The sequence below is a fragment of the Pongo abelii genome, chromosome 16 (assembly GCF_028885655.2).
Source record: "Pongo abelii isolate AG06213 chromosome 16, NHGRI_mPonAbe1-v2.0_pri, whole genome shotgun sequence".
NCBI classification, from domain to species: Eukaryota; Metazoa; Chordata; class Mammalia; order Primates; family Hominidae; genus Pongo; species Pongo abelii.
In genome coordinates this window covers 38,039,934-38,061,413 of record NC_072001.2, presented here as the reverse complement: position 1 = coordinate 38,061,413, position 21,480 = coordinate 38,039,934, and the positions used below count along the sequence as shown (strand labels likewise).

General features: G+C 38.7%; 1 protein-coding gene and 1 long non-coding RNA gene across 4 annotated transcripts in view; both read left to right on the top strand.

Moving 5' to 3' along the window:
• The window catches only part of DPH6 (diphthamine biosynthesis 6), a 450,913-nt gene that overhangs the window by 321,294 nt on the left and 108,139 nt on the right, over nt 1–21,480 (top strand). The gene's annotated exons all lie outside the window — the stretch shown is intronic.
• The window catches only part of LOC134760258 (uncharacterized), a 49,652-nt gene continuing 45,911 nt past the window's right edge, over nt 17,740–21,480 (top strand). Inside the window, exon 1 of one of the 3 annotated variants that reach the window (XR_010137443.1) lies at nt 17,740–18,283. This is a non-coding gene — a long non-coding RNA (uncharacterized LOC134760258). The remainder of the gene's footprint in view (nt 18,284–21,480) is intronic. The other 2 variants (XR_010137444.1, XR_010137445.1) reach the window with 2 other exon arrangements.

Genomic DNA, 21,480 nt, shown 5'->3' with positions numbered 1-21,480 from the left:
CACCAGAAGCCGAGCCAATGCTGGCACCATGCTTCCTGTATAGCTTGCAGAACTGTGAGCCAAATAAATCTCTTATTCATAAATTACCCTGCCTCAAGTATTCCTTAATAGCAATACAAAACAGACTAATACAAAAACAGACTAATACAAGTGCTGTGATTACAGAGATGGGTGGAGCAAGATGGCAGAAAAGAAAGCTCCACTGATTGTCCACCCCCAACAAGGACACCAATTTAACAACTTTCTACACACACAAAAAAGCACCTTTGTATGAACCAAAAATCGGGTGAGAACTCACAGTACCTAGTTTTAACTCTCTATCACTGGAAGAGGCACTGAAGAGGTAGAAGAAATAGTCTTGGATGGCCCATGCCACCCCCCTTCCATCTCCCGGAAGCAGTAGCGTGGTGCAGAGAATATTTATGTGCCCTGAGGAGAGGGAGAGCCAGCAATTGTAAAGCATTGAACTCAGTGCTGCCATTATTATAGCAAAAAGCAAAACCAGACCAAACTCAGCTGACACCCACCCAAGGAGGGAGCATTTAAATGAGCCCTATTTAGAGGGGAATTGCAGATCCCACTGATGGGAACTTCAGTTCCTGCAAGCCTCATCACCACAGTCTACAGTGCTCTGGCGCTCCAAATAAACTTGAAAGGCAGTCTAGGCCACAAGGACTGCAACACCTAGATGAGTCCTAGTGCCGAAATGAGCCCACAGACAGTAGACTGGAGGGGACTTGTGACCTACTGAGATACCAGCTGGGACAGCTAAGGGAGTACTGGCATCATCCTGCCCCTAAACCCAGGCTGCACAGCTCACAGCTCCAATAGAGACCTCTTCCTTCAACTTGAGGAGAGGAGATGGAAAAGTGGGAAGGACATTATTTTGTATCTTGGATACCAGCTCAGCCACAGCAGGATAGGGCACCATTCAGAGTCTTGAACCCCCTTTCCAGGCCCTAGCTTCAGGACATTTCTAGACACACCTTGGGACATAAGGAAATCTGCTGCTTTAAAGGGAAGGGCTCAGTCCTGGCAGGATTCATCACCTGCTAACTGAAGATCCCTTGAGCCCTGAATAACCAGCAGCAATACCCAGGTACTATGTTGAGGGCCTTGGGTGAGATTCTGAGACTTGCTGGCTTCAGGGGAGACTCAGCACATTCCCAGTTGTGGTGACTACAGGGCAAGACTTCTTCTCTTTGATAAAAGTGGGACTTTGTCTTGCACCTTGGATCCCGGCTCAGCCACAGTGGGGTAGAGCATCAAGCAGACTCTTGTGGTTCCCAGGACTCCAGGACTTAGCTCTTGGATGGCATTTTTGGACCTGCCCTGGGCCAGAAGGGGAGCCCACTCCCCTGAGAGGTGAGTCCTAGGGCAGGCAGCATTCACTGCAAGCTAACTGAAGAGCCCTTGGGCCTTAAGGGAACATTGGTGGTAGTCTGGCAGTACACCCTGTGGGTCTGAGGTAGTGATGGCCACAAGGTGAGGCTCCTCTGCCTTTGGAAAGGGGAAGGAAGAGTGGAAAGGGTTGTGTCTTGTGATTTGAGTGCCAGCTCAGCTGCAGTACAGTAGAACACCAGGTAGTTTTCTAAGGTTTTTGACAGTAGTCCCTGGCTCCCAGATGGTGCCTCTGGACCTGCCTGGGGCCTAGGGGAACTCGCCACCCTGAAGAAAAGGACACAGGCCTGGCTGGCTTTGCCACTTGCTGATTGTAGAGCCCCAGGGCTTCGAGTGACCATAGTTGGTAGCCAGGGAGTGGTTGCAGCAGGCCTGGGTGAGACTCAGTACTGTGCTGGCTTCAGGTCTGACCCAGTACAGTCCCAGGTGTAGTGACCACAAGGATTCCTGTGTCACTCCATCCCCAGCTCCAGGTGGCTCAAAACAGAGAGGAAGAGACTCCATTTGTTTGAGAGAAAGTAAGGGAAGAGAACAAAGAGTCTTTATCTGGTAATCCAGAGAATTCTCCTGGATCTTGTCCAATCAAGGCAGTATACCTCTACAAGTCTGAAAGAACCACAGTTTACCGAGCTCTGGGTGCCAAAAAGCAGATACAGGTTATATTACAACACCCAAGTCCTTTCAAATATCTGGAAAGCCTTCTAAAGAACTGTGGATACAAACAAGCCTGGACTATGAAGACTATAATAAATACCTAATTCTTCAATGCCCAGACACAGACGAACATCTATAAATATCAAGATGATCCAGGAAAACATGACCTCACCAAATGAACTAAATAAAACACCAGGAATCAACCCTAGAGAAACAGAGATATGTGACCTTTCAGACAGAAAATTCAAAATAGCTGTTTTTAGGAAACTCAAAGAAATTCAAGATATCACAGAGAAGGAATTTGGAATTCTATCAGCTAAATTTAACAAATAGATTGAAATAATTTAAAAGAATCAAGCAGAAATTCTAGAGTTGAAAATGCAATTGACATACTGAAGAATACATCCGAGTCTTTTAATAGCAGAATTGATCAAGCAGAAGAAAGAATTAGTGAACTTGAAGACAGGCTATTTGAAAATATATAGAAAAGACAAAAGAAAACGAAACAATGAAGCAAACCTACAAGATCTAGAAAATAGCCTCAAAACGCAAATTTAAGAGTAATTGGCCTTAAAGAGGAGGTAGGGAAATCGATAGGGATAGAATATTCAAAGCGATAATAACAGAATTTTTCAAACATAGGGGAAGATATCAATATCCAAGTACAAGAAAGTTATAGAACACCCAGAAGATTTAACCCAAGGAAGACTACCTCAGGGCATTTAATAATCAAACTCTCAAAGGTCAAGGATAAAGAAAAGATCCTAAAAGCAGCAAGAGAAAAGAACCAAATAACATACTATGGAGCTCCAGTATGCCTGGAGCAGACTTTCAGGGAAACCTTACAGGCCAGGAGAGAGTGGCATGACATATTTAAAGTGCTAAAAACTTTTACCCTGGAATAATATATCCAACAAAATTATCCTTCCAACATGAAGGAAAGATAAAGACTTTTCCAGGCAAACAAAAGATGAGGAATTTCATCAACACAAGACCTGTTCTACGAGAAATGCTAAAGGGAGTATTTCAATCAGAAAGAAAAGGGCGTTAATGAGCAATAAGAAATTATCTGATGGTATAAAACTGACTGGTTCAGCCTGGGCAACATGCTGAAACCCCGTCTCTACAAAAATACAAAAATTAGCCAGGCATAGTGGCGCGTGTCTGTGGTACCAGCTACTTGGTGGCTGAGGTGGGACAATTCCTTGAGCTCAGAGGGTCAAGGCTATGGTGAGCTGAGATTGCGCCACTGCATTCCAGCCTGGGTGACAGAAAACACCCTGTCTCAAAACAAAACAAAACAAAAACCACCTCACTGGTAATAGTAAGTACACAGAAAAACACAGAATATTATAACACTGTAACTGTAGTGTGTAAACTACTCGTATCCTACGTAGAAAGACTAAACAATGAACCAATCTAAAATAATAACTACAACAACTTTTCAAGACATGGGCAGTACAATAACATATAAACAGTAATAATAAAAAGTTAAAAAGTTGGGGGACATTTTTTAACTTTTAAGGTGCAGGGTCTTTATTAGTTTTCTTTTTGTTTGTTTGTTTATGCAAACAATGTTGGTCTACACTATAGACCAAATGGATCTAACAGATATTTACAGAACATTTCATTGAATGACTGCGGAATATACACTATTTTCTTTAGAACATGAATCTTTCTAAAGGATAAACCATATATTAGGTCATAAAGTAAGTCTTAAAACATTCAAAAAATTGAAAAAATAGCAAGTATCCTCTGTGACCACAATGGAATAAAACTAGAAGTCAATAACGAGGAATTTTGGAAACTATACAAATACATGAAAATTAAACAATATGCTCACAAATGATCAATGGGTCAATAAAGAAATTAAGAAGAAAACTGAAAAATTTTTTGAAACAAATGATCATGGAAACACATCATACCAAAGCCTATGGGATACAGCAAAAATGGTACTAAGACGGAAGTTTATACCTATAAATGCCTACATCAAAAAAAAAAAGAAGAAAAAACAAATAAACATCCTAACAATGTATCTTAAAAACTAGAAAAGCAAGAGCAAACCAAAACCAAACTTAGAGGAAAAAAAAATATCAGAGCAGAAATACATGATTTTGAAATGAAGAAAATAATACAAAAGATCAATAAAACAAAAAGTTGGTTTTTTGAAAAATAAAATTGACAAACCTTTAGCCAGACTAAGGAAAACAAATGAGAAGAGCCAAATAAAATCAGAGATGAAAAAGAAGATGTTAGGCCAGGCGCGGTGGCTCATGCCTATAATCCCAGCACTTTGGGAGTCCAAGAAGGGCAGATCATGACGTCAGGAGATCGAGACCATCCTGGCTAACACGGTGAAACCCCGTCTCTACTAAAAATACAAAAAATTAGCCGGGCGTGTTGGCGGGCGCCTGTAGTCCCAGCTACTCAGGAGGCTGAGGCAGGAGAATGGTGTGAACCCGGGAGGTGGAGCTTGCAGTGAGCCGAGATGGCACCACTGCACTCTAGCCTGGGCGACACAGCGAGACTCCGTCTCAAAAAAAAAAGAAGAAGAAGAAGATGTTATAACTGATATTGCAGAAATTGAAAGGTTCATTAGTGGCTACTATGAGCAACTACATGCCAATAAATTGGAAAATCTAAAAGAAATGGACAAATTTCCAGCACATACAACCTACCAAGATTGAAACAGGAAGAAATCCAAAACCTGAGCAGACCTATAACAAGTAACAAGATGAAAACCATAATAAAAAGTCTCCCAGTAAAGAAAAGCCCAGACAGAACCTAATGGCTTCACTGCTGATTTCTACCAAACATTTAAAGAGCTGATACCAATCCTACTTAAAGTATTCCAAAAAATAGATGAGGAGGGAATACTTCCAAACTCATTCTATGAGCCAGTATTACCCTGATACCAAAACCAGACAAAATTGGTATTTTGATCAGTATTGCATTCAATCTGTAGATTGCTTTGGGTAGTCTGAACGTTTTTAACTGTATTCATTCTTCCAATCCATGAACATGGAATATCTTTCCCTTTTTTGTGAGCTTTTCAAGTTCTTTCATCAGTGTTTTGTAGTTTTCATTGTAGAGATCTTTCACCTCTTCAGTTAATTCCTAGGCATTTAATTTTATTTGTAGCTATTGTAAATGTATCCCAGGTTTCTTCAGTCCAAGGATAACTTTTTCCACTAAACATGAGACCATTTTGATGATGATATGCCATTTTGACTTGTACTAATAAGGCTTTCCATACAACTATAGTTGTGCTGCAGTTTTCTTTACCTATTTTTTAAAATGTATGTGGAAACTTTCTTCTATTACCACTCCCAAATAACAGCTAACTAGTGAATTAATTTATTTTTGTTACTTTACGTATGTAAAGACTGAGTAAAGGTATTTATTAGTATAAGGGGAAAAGCAGTTCGGAGAACTATACAAAGAGACAAAGTATTTTAGCTGAAAAAATAAAGCTATCACCATACTACACTAATATGCCTGTTCCAGATTCCAGAAAACTGAATAGATACATGAGCATTTACAGCTATTCCTGATGATTCCGTTATTTCTATAATAATATTTTTATTTTTTTTTTTTTGTGATGAGATATTGCTATGTTGCCCAGGCTGGAGTGCAGTGACTATTCACAGGCATTATCATCGCACACTATGGCTTCAGAAGCTTGGACTCAAGCAGTCCTCCTGCCTCAGCCTCCCAAGTGGCTGCTACTATAGGCACATGCCACCATGCCCAGCAATAAATCATTTTAATATAGGTACAAATGAGACAGGTTAAAATCACAAATAAAAAAATATTTTTGACAATAGTATGATTTTTCTAAGCCATTAGATAGAACAATTCAAGATACTTTGCTGACGTAACTCCTCTCAGGTATTTAAATTTAAGAAAAGTCAAATTTTCAAATTATACCTCCTCATGTTATAATCTTAGTTCAAAGATAAGTAAATCATTGTGGTAACACACCAGTGACAGCAAGCAGACCTAGTACCTGGATCTTTGTTTCAAAATACCATACCTTAATAGAAAAAATCTGGACTTTTTGAAGAAATGGCTGATTCTATATCTGGGGCAGAGAGGATACAATATGAGCCTGAAATATGTTATAGTGTCTGAAAGTAAGGAAGTACTCAAAAAAAAAAAGGCTAGAGACATCAAGTAGACAGAAAGCCATCCTGAACACGTCTCCAATGGCCAAAGCTATAACAATTTTAGCAACAAAATTTAAAGTATAAAATACGTATATATAACTTTATTATACTGATATAAATAATCCCCTACCATCAAGTATTGATTGGACTTAGTGACTTCCTTACAAATAATAGAGCATGAAAAGAGAGGAATAGCATCTTTATAGTAAACAAATCTGATAAACAGCACCTTAATCAAATGATCAAGATTAACATCACCAGTAATAGGTTATTTTTATTGCACGTACCCCATTACAGGATGTGATGAGAAGGACATTTCACCTCTGTGGTATTCTTACCCAAATTACCCTGTAATTCTGATCTAATCCTGAGTAAGTATCAGATAAACTCAGATTGAGAGACAAAATGCCTCACCAGTGCACCTTAAAACTGTCAAGGTAATGGAAAATGAGGAAAGACTGAGAAACTGTCATAGACCAGAGGAAACTAAGGAGACATATGGCTGAATGCAATGTGTTATCCTGGATGGGATCCTGAAACAAAAGGGAGACATTAATAGAAATACTGATGGAATATGAATAAAGTCTGGAGTTTAGTGACTGATGGTGTATCAACGTTGGTATCTTAGTTTTGACAAGTATACCACGATAATTTAAGATGTTAACATTGGGGAGATTGGTGAGTGGTATACAGGAATTCTCTGTATTACCTCTGTGACTTTTCTGTAGATATAAATTTACTTCAAAGTACAAAGTGTCCTTAAAAATCTATTAAATCCACTACACACCTATTAGAACAGCAAAATTCAAAACACTGACAATACCACATGCTGGTGAGAATATGGAACAAGAGGAACTCTCGTTCATTGCTGGTGGAAATGTAAAATGGCACAGCCCATCTAGAAGACAGTTTAGCAGTTTTATACAAAACTGAATATATTCTTAACATAAGATCCAGCGACTGCGCTCCTTGGTATTTACCCAAATAAGTTGAAACTTACATTTATTAAAAAACCAATACATGAATGTTCATAGCAGCTTTATTCATAATTGCTAAACATTTGAAACAACCAAGATGTCCTTCATTAGATGAGTGGATGAACAAGCTTTAGTACATCCATCCAATGGAATATTATTCAAAGCTAAAATCAGGCCAGGTGTGGTGGCTCATGCCTGTAATCCCAGCACTTTGGGAGGCCGTGGCGGGCAGATCACTTGAGGTCAGGAGTCTGAGACTAGCCTGGCCAATATGATGAAACCCGTCTCTACTAAAAATACAAAAATTAGCTGGGCATGGTGGTGGGTGCCTGTAATCCTAGCTACTCTGGAGACTGAGGCAGGAGAATCGCTTTAACCCAGGAGGTGGAGGTTGCAGTGAGCTGAGATCATGCCACTGCACTCTAGCCTGGGTGACAGAGCAACACTTCGTCTCAAAAAAAAAAAACAAAACTAAAACTAAAATCACGCCACAAAGAGACTGGATGAGCCTTAAGTGCATATTGCTAATTAAAAGAAGATTATCTGAAAAGGCTACATGCTATATGATTCTATGACATTCTGAAAAGAGACAAAACTATGGAGACAGTAAAGAGATAAGTGCTTGCCAGGATTTCCAGAAGAGGGAATGAGGGATGAATAGGTGGAGCACGGGGGATTTTTAAGGCAGTTACGTTATTCTGTAAGAAACTGTAATAGTGGGTACGGTACATTTCATTATGCATTAGTTAAAACTCACAGAAAGTTCAACACAAAGAGTGAAACTGTAATATAAACTATAGACTTTAATTAATAATAATTTAATATTGGTTCATTGCTATAGTCTAAATGTTTGTCCCCTCCAAAATTATGACAAATTTGATTGCGCTTTTTTTTTTTTTTTTTTTTGAGACGGTGTTTTGCTCTGTCGCCCAGGCTGGAGTGCAGTGGCGCAATCTCCGCTCCACTGCAAGCTCCGCCTCCCAGGTTCGCGCCATTCTCCTGCCTCAGCCTCCGGAGTAGCTGGGACTACAGGCGTCCGCCACCACGCCCGGTTAATTTTTTGTATTTTTAGTAGAGACGGGGTTTCACCGTCTTAGCCAGGGTGAAACCTGACTCCATCTCCTGACCTCGTGATCCGCCCGCCTCGGCCTCCCAAAGTGCTGGGATTACAGGCGTGAGCCACGGCGCCCGGCCTTAATTGCTATTATAATGTCATCGGGAGGTGGGACTTTTAAGAGATGATGAGTCTATTAGATCTCCACCCTCATGAATGGACAAATGCTATTTTCCTGAGAGTGAGTTCACTATCAGGAGAGTAGATTTGCCTATCTTGCTCGTTTTCTTGCCCTCTTTTTGCTCTTCTACCATGTGATGCCTTCCACCATAGCATGATGCCGCAAGAAGGCCCTTGCAAGATTCTGGCCTTTTAATCTTAGACTTCCCAGCCTCCAAAACTGTAAACCAATACGTTTCCATTCATTATAAATTACCCAGTCAAGTACCCTGTTATATAGCAGCACAAAGCAAACTAAGAAAAGTGGTACTAGAGAGTGGAGAGTTGTTATAACTTGTTACAACTGTGAAATGAAATAAGTCTTTGGACCCCAAAATCGCTAAGCCAGAGGGAAAAGTCAAGCTGGGAACTGCCTCAGGCAAACTTGCCTCCCATTTGATTCCTAAATAAGATAGCTACAAAGATTAAAAAGCTACTTACCTCCCTCACAATTTGCCCACAAGGAAATTCCTTGTGGGCCTCAAGATCTTTACCCTGAAACAGTTGGATTTCACCCTGGCAATGTAAATTGATAGTTTATCTTCACAGGTGCAGGACAAAGGAGAGAACTCAAAGTCATCCCTCTGCTCACCTGAGACAAATGCGTATCTGATTGCTTCCTCTTGCCTATTGTTTATGTAAAAATGCAGATTCACTGAGCCAGAGCCAGACTAAGCCATAAGTGACTTTTTCTGTATCAGTTCATATGTGAATTGTGTATTCAGTGAAAGGCTAGTCAAAGACTCAAAAGAATGCAACCATTTCTCTCTCATCTACCGATGACCTGAAAGCCCCCACTTTCAAGTTGTCCTACCCTTCCAGACCAAACCAGTGTACATTTTACATGTATTGGTTGATGTCTCTTGTCTCCCTAAAATGTATAAAACCAAGCTGTACCCTAACCATCTTGTTTGGGCACATGTAATCAGGATCTCCTGAGACTGTGCCAAGGGCATGTTCTTAACCTTGACAAAGTAAATTTTCTAAATTGATTGAAACCTGTCTCAAATACTTTTGGTTCACATAACAAATACCTGAAAGTATGGAAGTGACTTTGGAACTGAGTAATGGGTAGCGGGTAGAACAGTTTTGAAATCAACGCTGGAAAAATCCTATATTGTCATGAATTGAGCATTATGGGTAATTCTGGTGAATTGCTTCTACATGGCTCAGAAGAAGAGAGCTGTGGTGAAAGTCTGAAACTTCTTAGAGATTATGTAAGTGTTCATGATCAGAATATTGATAGAAATGTTAACAGTAAAAGCAATTCTAATGAACTCTCAGAAATGAGAAACAAGGTATTGCAAATTAGAGTTAAGGCCATCCTTATTATAAGTGGCAAAGAACTTGGCTGAATTGTGTCCATGGCCCAGGGCTTTATGGAAGGCAGAATTTAAGAGCCATAACCGGGATATCTGACAGAATAAATTTCTAAGCAAAATATTGAGGGTGCTGCATGGCTTCTTTCAACTGCATATAGTAAAATGTCAGAAAAGAGAAGTGATTTAAAGATGGAATTTATAATTAATTAAAAAGAAATCAGAATGTAACCACTTGGAAAAATTGACACCTGGCCATACACAGAATTAAAAAGCTTGCTTGGGAGAGAATACCAAGGGGGTAGCCAAGCTACCCTTTGATAATGGGATTAGTATGGCTAGAAGGAAGCCAAGTGCTATTCATCAAGATAATGGGAGAACAACCCAAAGGCATTTAGGAGATCTTCCAGGCTGTCTTTCCCATCTAGGACCTTAAGGGCAAAACCAGTGGTCCTGCTGCCTCTCTCAGGAACATACAGACCCATAATGGTCCACATGGTGATAACTCTGCAGACACAGAGTGTATGAGCTTGGTACTATGGTGGCCTTCACCTAGGATACCTCAGAGACCCTTGAGACCCAGGCCGAGAATTTTCAGAGGAGTGGAGCCACTGCAGAGAGTTCCCACCAGGGCAGTACTTAGTGGAGCCACGGGGGTGCAGCCTCTGCAGAAAGTCCCTGTCAGGGAAGTTCTTAGTGGAGCCATGGGAATAGGGCCACCCCTAAGACCCTGGAACTATAGAACCACCAACAGGTAGCCCCAGCAATTCAACTTGTGATAGCTGCTGCATGAGCAGAGCCCAGCAAAGCCATAGGGGTGGGGCTGCCTGAGGCCTAGGGGGCCCAACCCCTACCCAGTGTGTTCAGGAGGCAGGACGTGGAGCCAAGAAAGATTATTCTGGAGTGTTATGATTTAATGTTGTTTACTCTTTTACCCCTTTTGGAATATGAATGTTCATCTTTTGCCTGTTCCGCCTTGGTATTTTGGAAGCTTGTGGCATGTTTTGATTTCACAGACTCACAGCTGGAGAGGAATTTGCCTTATGATGAATTGTGCCTTTAATCTCACCCACAGATGATTTAGATGAGACTTTGGACTTCGACTTTTGAGTTGATGCTGGAATGAGTTAAGACTCTGAGAGCTGTCGGGTTGAAATGAATGTGTAAGTTTTGGGAGGCTAGAGGTGGAATACTTCAAAAAAAATTTTTTTTTCAATACTGCCCCTTGTGTTGGTGGTAGAATACTGTGTTGTGAATGGTTGTCCTTTCCAGAGTCGTGCTGAAATTTAATTGCCATTGCAACAGTTTTGGGAGGTAGGATCTGTAATAATTAATTAGACCAGGATGACTCCACCCTCATGAATGAACTAATGCTATTATTGTAGGAGTGGGTTTACCCCACTCTTGTTCACTCCTGTCTCCTGCCTCTTTGCCCTTTCACAGTGTGATGCCTACCAATATGTTATGATGCAGCAAGAAGGCTCTCACCAGATGGTGGCGTCTTTATAGTGGACTTTTCAGCCTCCAGAACTGTGAGTTCATTCATGAGGGTGGAGTCATCATGGTCTAATTAATTATTACAGATCCTACTATTCATTTCTGTTCTTAGTAATTCATTTCTGTTCTTAATAAATTACTCAGTCTGTAGTATTCTGTTACAGCAGCATAAAACAGACTAAGACACTCATTGATTGTAACAAATGTACTACACTAATCCAAAATGTTAATAGAGGAAATTATGGGGAGAGGTTGGGAGGTGATGTGGGACCTCTTGGTATTTCAACTTTTCTGTAAATGTAAAACTGCCCTCCCAAAATAGTCTATTTTTAAAAACTAAAAGTAGTCAAAAATCTAAAAGAAAAAAATTATAGTAGACAGATACATGATATCACAAGTATAGTAAAATGTTAGTGGTGGTAGTGTATGTGGATGTTCCTTATTACACTCTGCTTTGTGTTTGACATTTTTCATAATAAATGTGGAAAAAAGTCATTGTGGGTAATATTAAAAGAAAGCTTAGCATAGTAAGGTTCAGTTGAACCCATGGGACTTAATTCTAATTCCATTATGGATTTCTCATATGATTCTACTAAAAAAAATGTAATTTGATTTAACTACTTGAATTACTTATCTAAATTATGAAACCCAATTGGCCCTGTCTTCAGAAACTAGAATCTAGATAAAATTACCTATTGTTTGTGATATTAACATGTATTATCCCATCAGCAGAAGAATCTGAGCAGTGCATTGTAGTTTTTTAAAATAATACTGATGATATGGTAGTAGAAACTGAATAGCTACTCCCTGGACTTTGTCAATGTACTTGTTATGACTTAGCACTGTTTTATTTACCATCCAAAAACATATTTTTTATTACTCGCTGCAACATGACAATAATTCCAGTTCTGAGTGGTGTATATTTCTCATTATGAATCTAAATACACAGAACGTTTGCTCTGTTTTCAGTCACTAGGCTGCGTGAAAATGGTGTATTAAAAATAGTCTGACATATTTGCATATTTATCTGTATTAAAAGCGTCATGAAACAGTTATTGCAGATACACAGCTGTTGCTTTTCAACTATTTTTTAAAGGAACCATATCTGCTTTCCTATATAAAATACATACATTTTCAAAAGTATCGTCTGAGCCAAATGAATTGCAAAGCCTTCAAGAGGAAAGCTTATCTCAGAGAATTATAAATTTTTAGTCACTGTGTCTAAATGATAAATTTTTAACCTAAAATGATAAACTTGTTCCTTTGCCAAGTCAGATATTATGCATTGTAAACAGAAAGTAATTCTGGAAGCTCCTACAAATTATGGCTGCATTTCAGCATAGAGGCTGTTTACCTACTCCACGGAGCACATAAAAGGATGCTGCTTTATATCAACCACATTACGGAAGAGAAGACTACACTTTGTGACTTAAAATGACAGTTGCTCTTGTAAAGAAATCTTTATTTTAAGAGCATTTTTTAAATATCTTCATGAAAGACAATAGTATCATCTTTCTTTTCAATTAAAAAGAAAACTGTATGCCTCTGGAATCCTAGCTACTATCATCTTAGTAGTTGCCAGAAAAGGACCCTGATTTAAAAACAATTCTAGTGACTTTCATTATTTTTTAAGGATATCAACATGGACTCTTTTGGTGTAAGAAAACATACTTTTTTTTCAATTCCGTGATCATATCAGGTTCAGTTGATTATCATATAATTCAAATAAACACCAGACGTTCTCATTTTAGTATCTTAATTACACTGCTTGGTTTTTTCTTTTAATTAAAAAAAAAGCTTTAAGCATAGTTGAACAAAAGATCTCACCTTTCATAATTCAGTTTCACCATGCCTAAATAAGAGAGTCCAAAGAAGAGAGGATTATCATATATTAAATAAAAAGTTGGCCACTTTGTAGCATTCATCCTATTAGAAAAAGATGATTTCTGTCTAACTTAATCAGTAAGAAGTCTTTATTGCCCTGAGTATTAATTGATTAGGTTCTCATTAAGGTCAAAAGTACACTTGACTGACCACAGGCGGCCAATTAGCAAATTGTCAGCCATGCTTACTTATATTGACTGAACATAATGGTAGTTATTTGACTGTCAAGTCAGAAGGTCACTGAATCTTTTGTGCACTTTGCCCTCTGAAAGGGCAACAGTCATTCAGACCCCAGAATGCATTCATAACAAAGATTTAGCTTATTACTTATTGACTTAAGTCACCCTTAGAAACAGGTGTTTCATTCTCTTTGAACAAATACTATATTATTTCTTTGTAAAATACTTGAAGTTTGGTTGAAATCCTGTGGTTGATTGTGTCTGAGGATTTTTGTTCAGCAAGCAGCTTGCACTTGAAACTCTAAATAGCTTTTTAAAGAGCAGATCGATCCAATGACTACAGTTGGCCCTCTGTATCTGTGGGCTCTGCATCTGTGGATTCAACTAACCGAGGACTGAAAATATTTGAAAAAAAATGTTGCGCCTGTACCGAGCACGTACAGACTTTATTCTTGTCATTACTTGGTAAAAAAAAATACAGTATAAGAACTATTTACATAGCATTTACTTTGCATTAAGTATTATAAGTCATCGAGAGATGACTTAAAACATACAGGGAGGATGTGTGTATGCCATTTTATATCAGGGACATGAGCATTCTCAGATTTTGGTATTCAAGGGAGACTCTGGAACCATTCCCCCACTGATACCAAGAAAGAACTGTATATCCCTTTGCAATATAAACTTTTCTCCTGCTATGTGGCTTTGCTCTAATTGTAGCAAGTTGGGCACACAGGTGCTGAAATGGCTCTGGGACACCAGTCTCAAAGTTAACGGTTAGAACCGTATTTGAGGCTCACATTAATAAGGACATTGGTGGACGGGTGCAGTGGCTCATGCCTGTAATCCCAGCACTTTGGGAGGCCGAGGCGGGTGGATCGCCTGAGGTCAGGAGTTCGAGACCAGCCTGGCCAACACAGTGAAACCCGGTCTCTACTAAAAATACAAAAATTAGCCGGGTGTGGTGGCAGGTGCCTGTAATCCCAGCTACTCGGGAGGCTGAGGCAGGAGAATCGCTTGAACCCGGGAGACAGAGGTTGCAATGAGCCGAGATCCGCCATTGCACTCCAGCCTGGGCAACAAGAGCAAAACTCCGTCTCAAATAAATAAATAAATAAATAAATAATAGGGACATTGGTATGCCTTCTAAATATCCACTGCTAACATGGGAGATTGGATATTTGCTGTCAATCACAGGAGAAATGAAAATGCAAGGTTATCTAATCTAAACCTAAATTTTTGCTTATACTTCAAGTGATTTTTATCGTCATAAAGCATTGCACCTAATTTATATGGTGGTGATGTAGCTAGTTACATTTGTTAGCATTTTATTTTTAAAATTTTTTTCTATTTGTCCTCCTCTACTTAAACTTAACATTATTATCACTTACATTTGCTATTATTGATTCAAATATCACTGATGATTCCACGAGTTAGATTTTAAGGAGAAAATACTTTTGTTTAGCACACCACTTTTACAAGTTGTGTCTCTAGATCAAATAGAAACCCATGAGTCAGCCTAGATCCTTTCCTTTACATTCTGCCCTCCCCAAATATACATCTCATCTAGAATCACATGCCATCAGTTCTACTTACTGAATATTGCCAGTAGATATAAGGGCCCTCTATGTCAACCCACTGCCATTGCCCCAGTTCAGCAACTTGTTTTTTGATTGATCAATTGTGGTACCTTTTTACTGGTTTTCCAAATGATTCAATGGCCCTCTTGGCATGAATGTCTTCCCGCTAGACTGTTTATTCAGAGTAGGGATGGTGTATTTTCATATTAAATATCTAGCAAAGAGTTCAGTGCTCAGCACATATAGACACTTGGTAAAAATTTACTGATTAAATAAGTAAATCACCATAATTAGTTCTACGCTACATATAACTGTAACCTGTGATAGAATAATAATTTGTTATAATTTAAGAACTCATTAATCTCTTTACTAGTATTAAATTATTCATTAGTAATTTATCAGACTATTGTAAGAAGCAATAAGTTTTAATTCAGTCATGTGACTAAACCAATAGCATTGAATATGAAAATAAGGTGAGAGTCAGAGTTGAAGAAAAAATTACTGTTATAATTCATGAATAATTAAGCTACCAAGTATATAAAGAAAACAAATCTATATACTATCAAAACATTTGCTTTGTTTGTGAGATCATATGGTTTTCAAATGATTCAACATTAGAGATTAACAGTGACTATTGGTATATTGTCTGCAAAATACTGAGCATTCTATATACAGATAGCATAATTGTCATTTCACAGATAAGAAAACTGGTTTCACAGGGTAACCTGTCCAAAGGCCCACAACCCAGGTCTTGCTGACTCTAAAATTCAAGCTCTATCTACCATGCTAATCTGACTCTAACTTTGCATTATTCTTTAGAATTTTGGAAAAGTTATTTAACTCTCTGAAACTGTACTAACTTTGCTGAAACTGTACCAATGTATAGAAAGTTTCATATCCAACATTGGATCAAGCACTAGAGCCAAAGATAAGAGAAATGCCTATGGAAATTAAAAGTAATATGACTTAGTAGTTAAGACTGCACAGGCATTGCCATCAAACATCCTTATAATTGTGTCCCAGGTTTGCCGTGTCCCACCTGTATAACCTTGAGTGATTTACTTGACTTCTCCAAATTCCAGTGCACTCACCATTAAAATAGGTATAATAATAGTGCCAACAGTGGATTTGTGAGAATTAAATGAAATTATGCAGGTAAAATGCCTAGCACATTAAATGGCATATCATAATGGCTCAGTAAATGTTAGCTGTTGTTAAGGATTTTCAGCTGGGTGTGGTGGCTAGCACCTGTAATCCAAGGCAGGAAGATTACTTGAAGCCAGGAGTTTAAGACCAGCCTGGCCAACAAGTCAAGACTTCATCTCTACAAAAAAAAAATTTTTTTAATTAGCTGGGTGTGGTTGTGCACGCCTGTGTTCCTAGCTACTTGGGAGGCTGAGATGGGAGTAAGAGCCCAAGAGTTTGATGCTGCAGTGAGCTGTGATCACACCACTGTACCCCAGCCTGGGCAACTGAGTGACACCCTGTCTCTAAAAAAAAGATTTTCCACCAAAATAAATAGTTTAGGTTATATGTACTTCCTTATTCTATGTTAAATCTGTGTGTTCTGGTATTGCATACTTTTATGAGTCATATATTACTCTGACATCTAGACAATCATCTGTTCATAAATTCGAATTAAAGATAAGTTATATAAATATTTGTTAGGGACTCTTGACTTTGACATTCTCTACCAAGTGGGCAAGTGGCACAGAGAGTATCTTGTGCATTTGCCCACTTGGTAGGTAAGTTAACTGTTCCTCTTCCCTCATGATGCTTCTTAAACATGCCATAAAAGGCATTAATGGTAAACTATTTTGTGAATTATTGCACAAGATGGTGTTATGATAATTCACATACTCAATTCACAGGTGGAGCAGAGGGCTGGCCTAATCTGACTTTCATGTTACAAGGGCCACTCAGGTACTGGGTTGAGCATGGATTCTTGCAAGAGTAGAAGCAGATGGACCAATTAAGAAGTTGTATCCAGGGCCAAGCATGGTGGCTCACGCCTGTAATCCTAGCACTTTGGGAGGCTGAGGCGGCTGGATCACCTGAGGTCAGGAGTTCGAGACAAGCCTGGCCAACATGGTGAAACCCCATCTCTACTAAAAATACAAAAAATTAGTGGGGTGTGGTGGTGATGCCTGTAATCCCAGCTACTCGGGAGTCTGAGGCAGGAGAATCACTTGAACCCGTGAGGCGGAGGTTGCAGTGAGCCGAGATCGTGCCACTGCACTCCAGCTTGGGTAAGAGTGAAACTCCGCCTCAAAAAAAAAAAAAAAAAAAGAAGAAGTTTTATCCATAATCCAGAAGAAAAATGATAGTGGCTTGGATCAGAGTGGTAACACTGAACATGATGAGAAGTGGTTGGATTCTGGATATATGTTGAAAGTAGAACAGTATATCCTGGCAGATAGAAAGTGGGGAGTAATAGAAAGAAAGGATTAGAGAAAGATTCCAAGGTTTTGGGCCTGAGCAACATAAAAACATGAGAAGGAGGAAAATCCTTCCTTATGTACTTTGTGCTTCTAATGATTCTGTATGTCATCTCTGTTTCAGCTTTCATTCTACTCTCCAAACTGGTGAGGACTCAACCAGTTCTAGTGGCATTCTGAATGCTCTTAATAAATTCAGAGTAGCCATGTGAAAATCACTTTACTAGCTGTCACTTTTGAGGACACTACTGCCTGTAGTACTGAATGAACAATGTAACATCAACATGAGGATACTTGGGACACCCAGAAGAATTAGAAGACATAGCCTCTCTCTTCTTTAAGCTTTTTTTTTTTTTTTTTTTTTTTTTTTTTTGAGACGGAGTCTCGCTCTGTCGCCCAGGCTGGAGTGCAGAGGCGCAATCTCGGCTCACTGCAAGCTCCGCCTCGCGGGTTCACGCCATTCTCCTGCCTCAGCCTCGCAAGTAGCTGGGACTACAGGCGCCCGCCACCACGTCTGGCTAATTTTTTGTATTTTTAGTAGAGACAGGGTTTCACCGTGTTAGCCAGGATGGTCTCGATCTCCTGACCTCGTGATCCACCCGCCTCGGCCTCCCAAAGTGCTGGGATTACAGGCGTGAGTCACCGCTCCCGGCCTCTTCTTTAAGCTTTATTGTGTATTTCACCATGTAGGATAGGTAAGCACTGCCTGGGTTTGGACCTTAGGCACAGGGCCTGGGAGTGGCAGTTGGTGCTTTCAGTTGACTTTGGATCTTTGTATGATGTAATTGGGGTCCAGGTGAGATGGCTTTGGGGAAGCAAGGCCAAGAAATATTAAGTCTCAAGAGTTCAACCAATCAGGAGGAAAAGACCTGTCCCAGGATATTGTGTGTATTTCTCCAGTTAACTTAGAAGGTATTCTTAGACCTTTTTTCGTAAATATTTAAGAAAAGCCTTGCTATGGCCTTAAAGTACTAACATCAGGTCTAGTGGGGAGGTGGGGGAAAGATTAATATATATGAAGAGAAATACAAATAAATGTAAACAAGCATAAAAATGTGTGTTATAACAAAAGTTCATATCTACAATGAATTATCTTTATTATGCTTTTTCCTTCTTTATTTATGGACTTAATTTGCTGTCATCTTAGGCAACTACTGTTAACAGTATCTCATTTCATAATTTGATGTTGACATCTCTCTTTTTTCTAAATTTAGTTGAATGCAAAGAGAAGCTTTGAAATGCAAATAAGAGATCATTTCCCCTGCCCTTAAGAAAGGTTGGAACATGACAAACCTTGAATCAGTCTTGGAAAGAATCATCTAATTACAGAAGTGTAAGAATTCCAGGCCTGACCTCAGACAGATAAGGACTAGATACATGAAATGCAGACTGTGGCTAACTTTAATTCTTTCCCAAATCAGATTTTCATGAGACATTTTCAGTTCTTTGAGTGAGGCAAATGAATTTCTTTAATATTTTACATATCCATTGTTAAAATTCAATGCAAAAACAACTCTAATGTCCAATATAAATTATTTTGTTGTTAAGTTTAATTTTGAATAATCTTCTCTTTTCTTTGGCATTAGAACAAATTGCAATTACTGAAGTCCAAAGAATTATAAAGCACTATTTAAGCATTCACATTAGATATCAAAATTGAAGAATACAAAGACTAGTTTATTAATGGAGTAAAGTTTCTGAGATAAGACAGAGCCAGTTTTAAAGGTTTTAGGAAGGAAGTACAATACTCAGTTTTAGAAGGAAAGGAGACAACACGATTTGGCAATGACTTAGACTCTTATCATAAAAAGTACTATTTCAGTTGTCTTTATAATTCAACCTAATAATATGCTTTGCTCTTTAACAAAAAGTATATTTCCTATATCTTTATGGGTACACTTCTCTGAGACTAAGCAAACTATTTGTAAAGGGTGATTGAATTGAAGAGGAATCATATTCTTTTAAACGATCTTTCCCCTGCCCCTTGCATCACAGAGGCTGAATCGGTCCTGGGCACTCAGCATTGTCAGCATTGGATCAGCCCTAACCTGCTTGTATTTCTTTTGCTGCAGAGCATAGACCCATAATCCTGGATCAAACATGTTGAAGTCTCACTCCTCCATCTACTCAGGTTGACCTCTAACAAAATTCTGTTTTTCTCTCCATTTGTCTGTGAAAAGAGTTTTCACTCTAAACTCTTCCAATTTAACAGAGGGAAAAGGTTAACAAGAAAGTAAATCCCCCCTCCAAAAAAAAAAAAAGTGGTCCACAGTTTCCCACTGAATTGGAGCCAAAAACTCTGCCAGTTTTGCTCTCATATCTCCAAGCTGTAGCCTGACCCTTCATATGACCAGTGGGGCTCGTTGCACAAGATCTATCTGGGCGCCTTTCTAAAAGTGCTATCTTCGTCCATATTTCAAAACACTCACAGATATTTTATCATTAATTAGTATTCATATTATGTCTCAAACAATCTGTTCAAGAATAGGGGAAGTGAACTAGTTGAACAGCTCTTCTGTTTGTCTGGTAATTAACATGGATGATGTATGTAGAGCCGAAGGCCTTATAAAGGGAGGAGGTGGTCAAGTGTTGGACAGGTAATCCCTGGAACATTTAAATGCTTACCTATTTTGGACGCTGGGCTACTCCAAAAAAAATTGTACTTGGCAAACAGGGTGGGGAGACACAGGCCTTTTTAAAAATAGACCCATGCCTCTTTGATTCACAGCATCCTGGATTTGCTTTTCATCATGTTAACATGCCACTTGGGAGCTGGCTGGACTCCCTTGTTCAGTGACATATATTTCATAGTGTTTTTTTAAAAACCATTTGTTCTTTCAACCACAACATGCTTTGAATTTCTCTTTCAAATTTGAGGATGTATATATAGATTGATCAAAACAATATTTTTAACATTCCAAACAATTTAGAAAGATAGTGGATGGGTGTCAGTTAATGTATTATGCTCCTCTCTTCCTCCTCCCCCTCTTCAGCTGCTAATCTTAGAACTTGTGTGCCAAATTGTGTAAGATATTCTTCCAATAGCTACATGTGTGACTCTTTTGTGAGCTCTACAGACAGTTATGAGGACAGATTTGGAGTTGCATATGGGACTGTCACATGGTTTGATTTCCTTGTCTTCAGGCACTGAGATTTCTTTTCACTGAGCTTTAATACTGAGGAATTTTTAGTTGTGGTAAAAGTTTAGCAAAGTCTCTATTAAATAATTTACACATTCTGGTAATAGGGAAAGAAAAAAGTTTTTATTCACCACCACTCTGTATTCGGGATCTATATATACTAAATAGTTCATGTGTTTACTCTTTCCAATAGTGAAAAAACAGGGTTTTATCACAGAATTTTTATGAAAATCAGAAAAGAGTAAAGAGCCTTTATTATCTCCTTGCTCTTTTGGAGCAAGATCTAGTAAACGTCTCAACAGAAAAAGTAGCAGATGCTTTGTAAAAAAGGTCTCATATCACTTATGTCCAATTATAGAGGCTGATTTGCAAAAAAAAAAATAGTGATCTATCTATGTCCTTAGGAGCCAAAAATTCCGTGGCATTAGTCTGTGAAATGATAAGATGCAAATTCATTTTCAACTTTAAAGACACATATTTGAAATCTTGCTTTCATGACCTGAAACCCACAGCCCCCATCCCATAAACACAGTGCCACCCTTGAGGAACACACAGACTTGAAGGAAGATCTTTCTCCTAGTCCTATTTTAAATGTTCCTCAAGGATAAATAATATCCTAGTAAGATCTGTGTCCAACTAATTGGGGCATATATTATGATATTATAAAAGTGTTATCACATATACTCAGAACTAATTCTTTTAAGGCCCAGAATATGACTGGGTCTTAAAATAGTGCATGACTGTTTATACACTATTTAAAATAGTGTATGACATATGAAGTAGTGTATGACTGATCATCCTTGTATTAATTTTGCCCTCTAAAACAAATACAGTGGTTAATTATTCCCGCTGTACCTTTATTGGTCCATGAGTAAACTCAGTCAACTTTGTTGCACTGGGGGCAAAGTCTTAATTCAGAAACAATAATGATGGCTAATAACAATATAATAATAAATTTCTACTTGACTT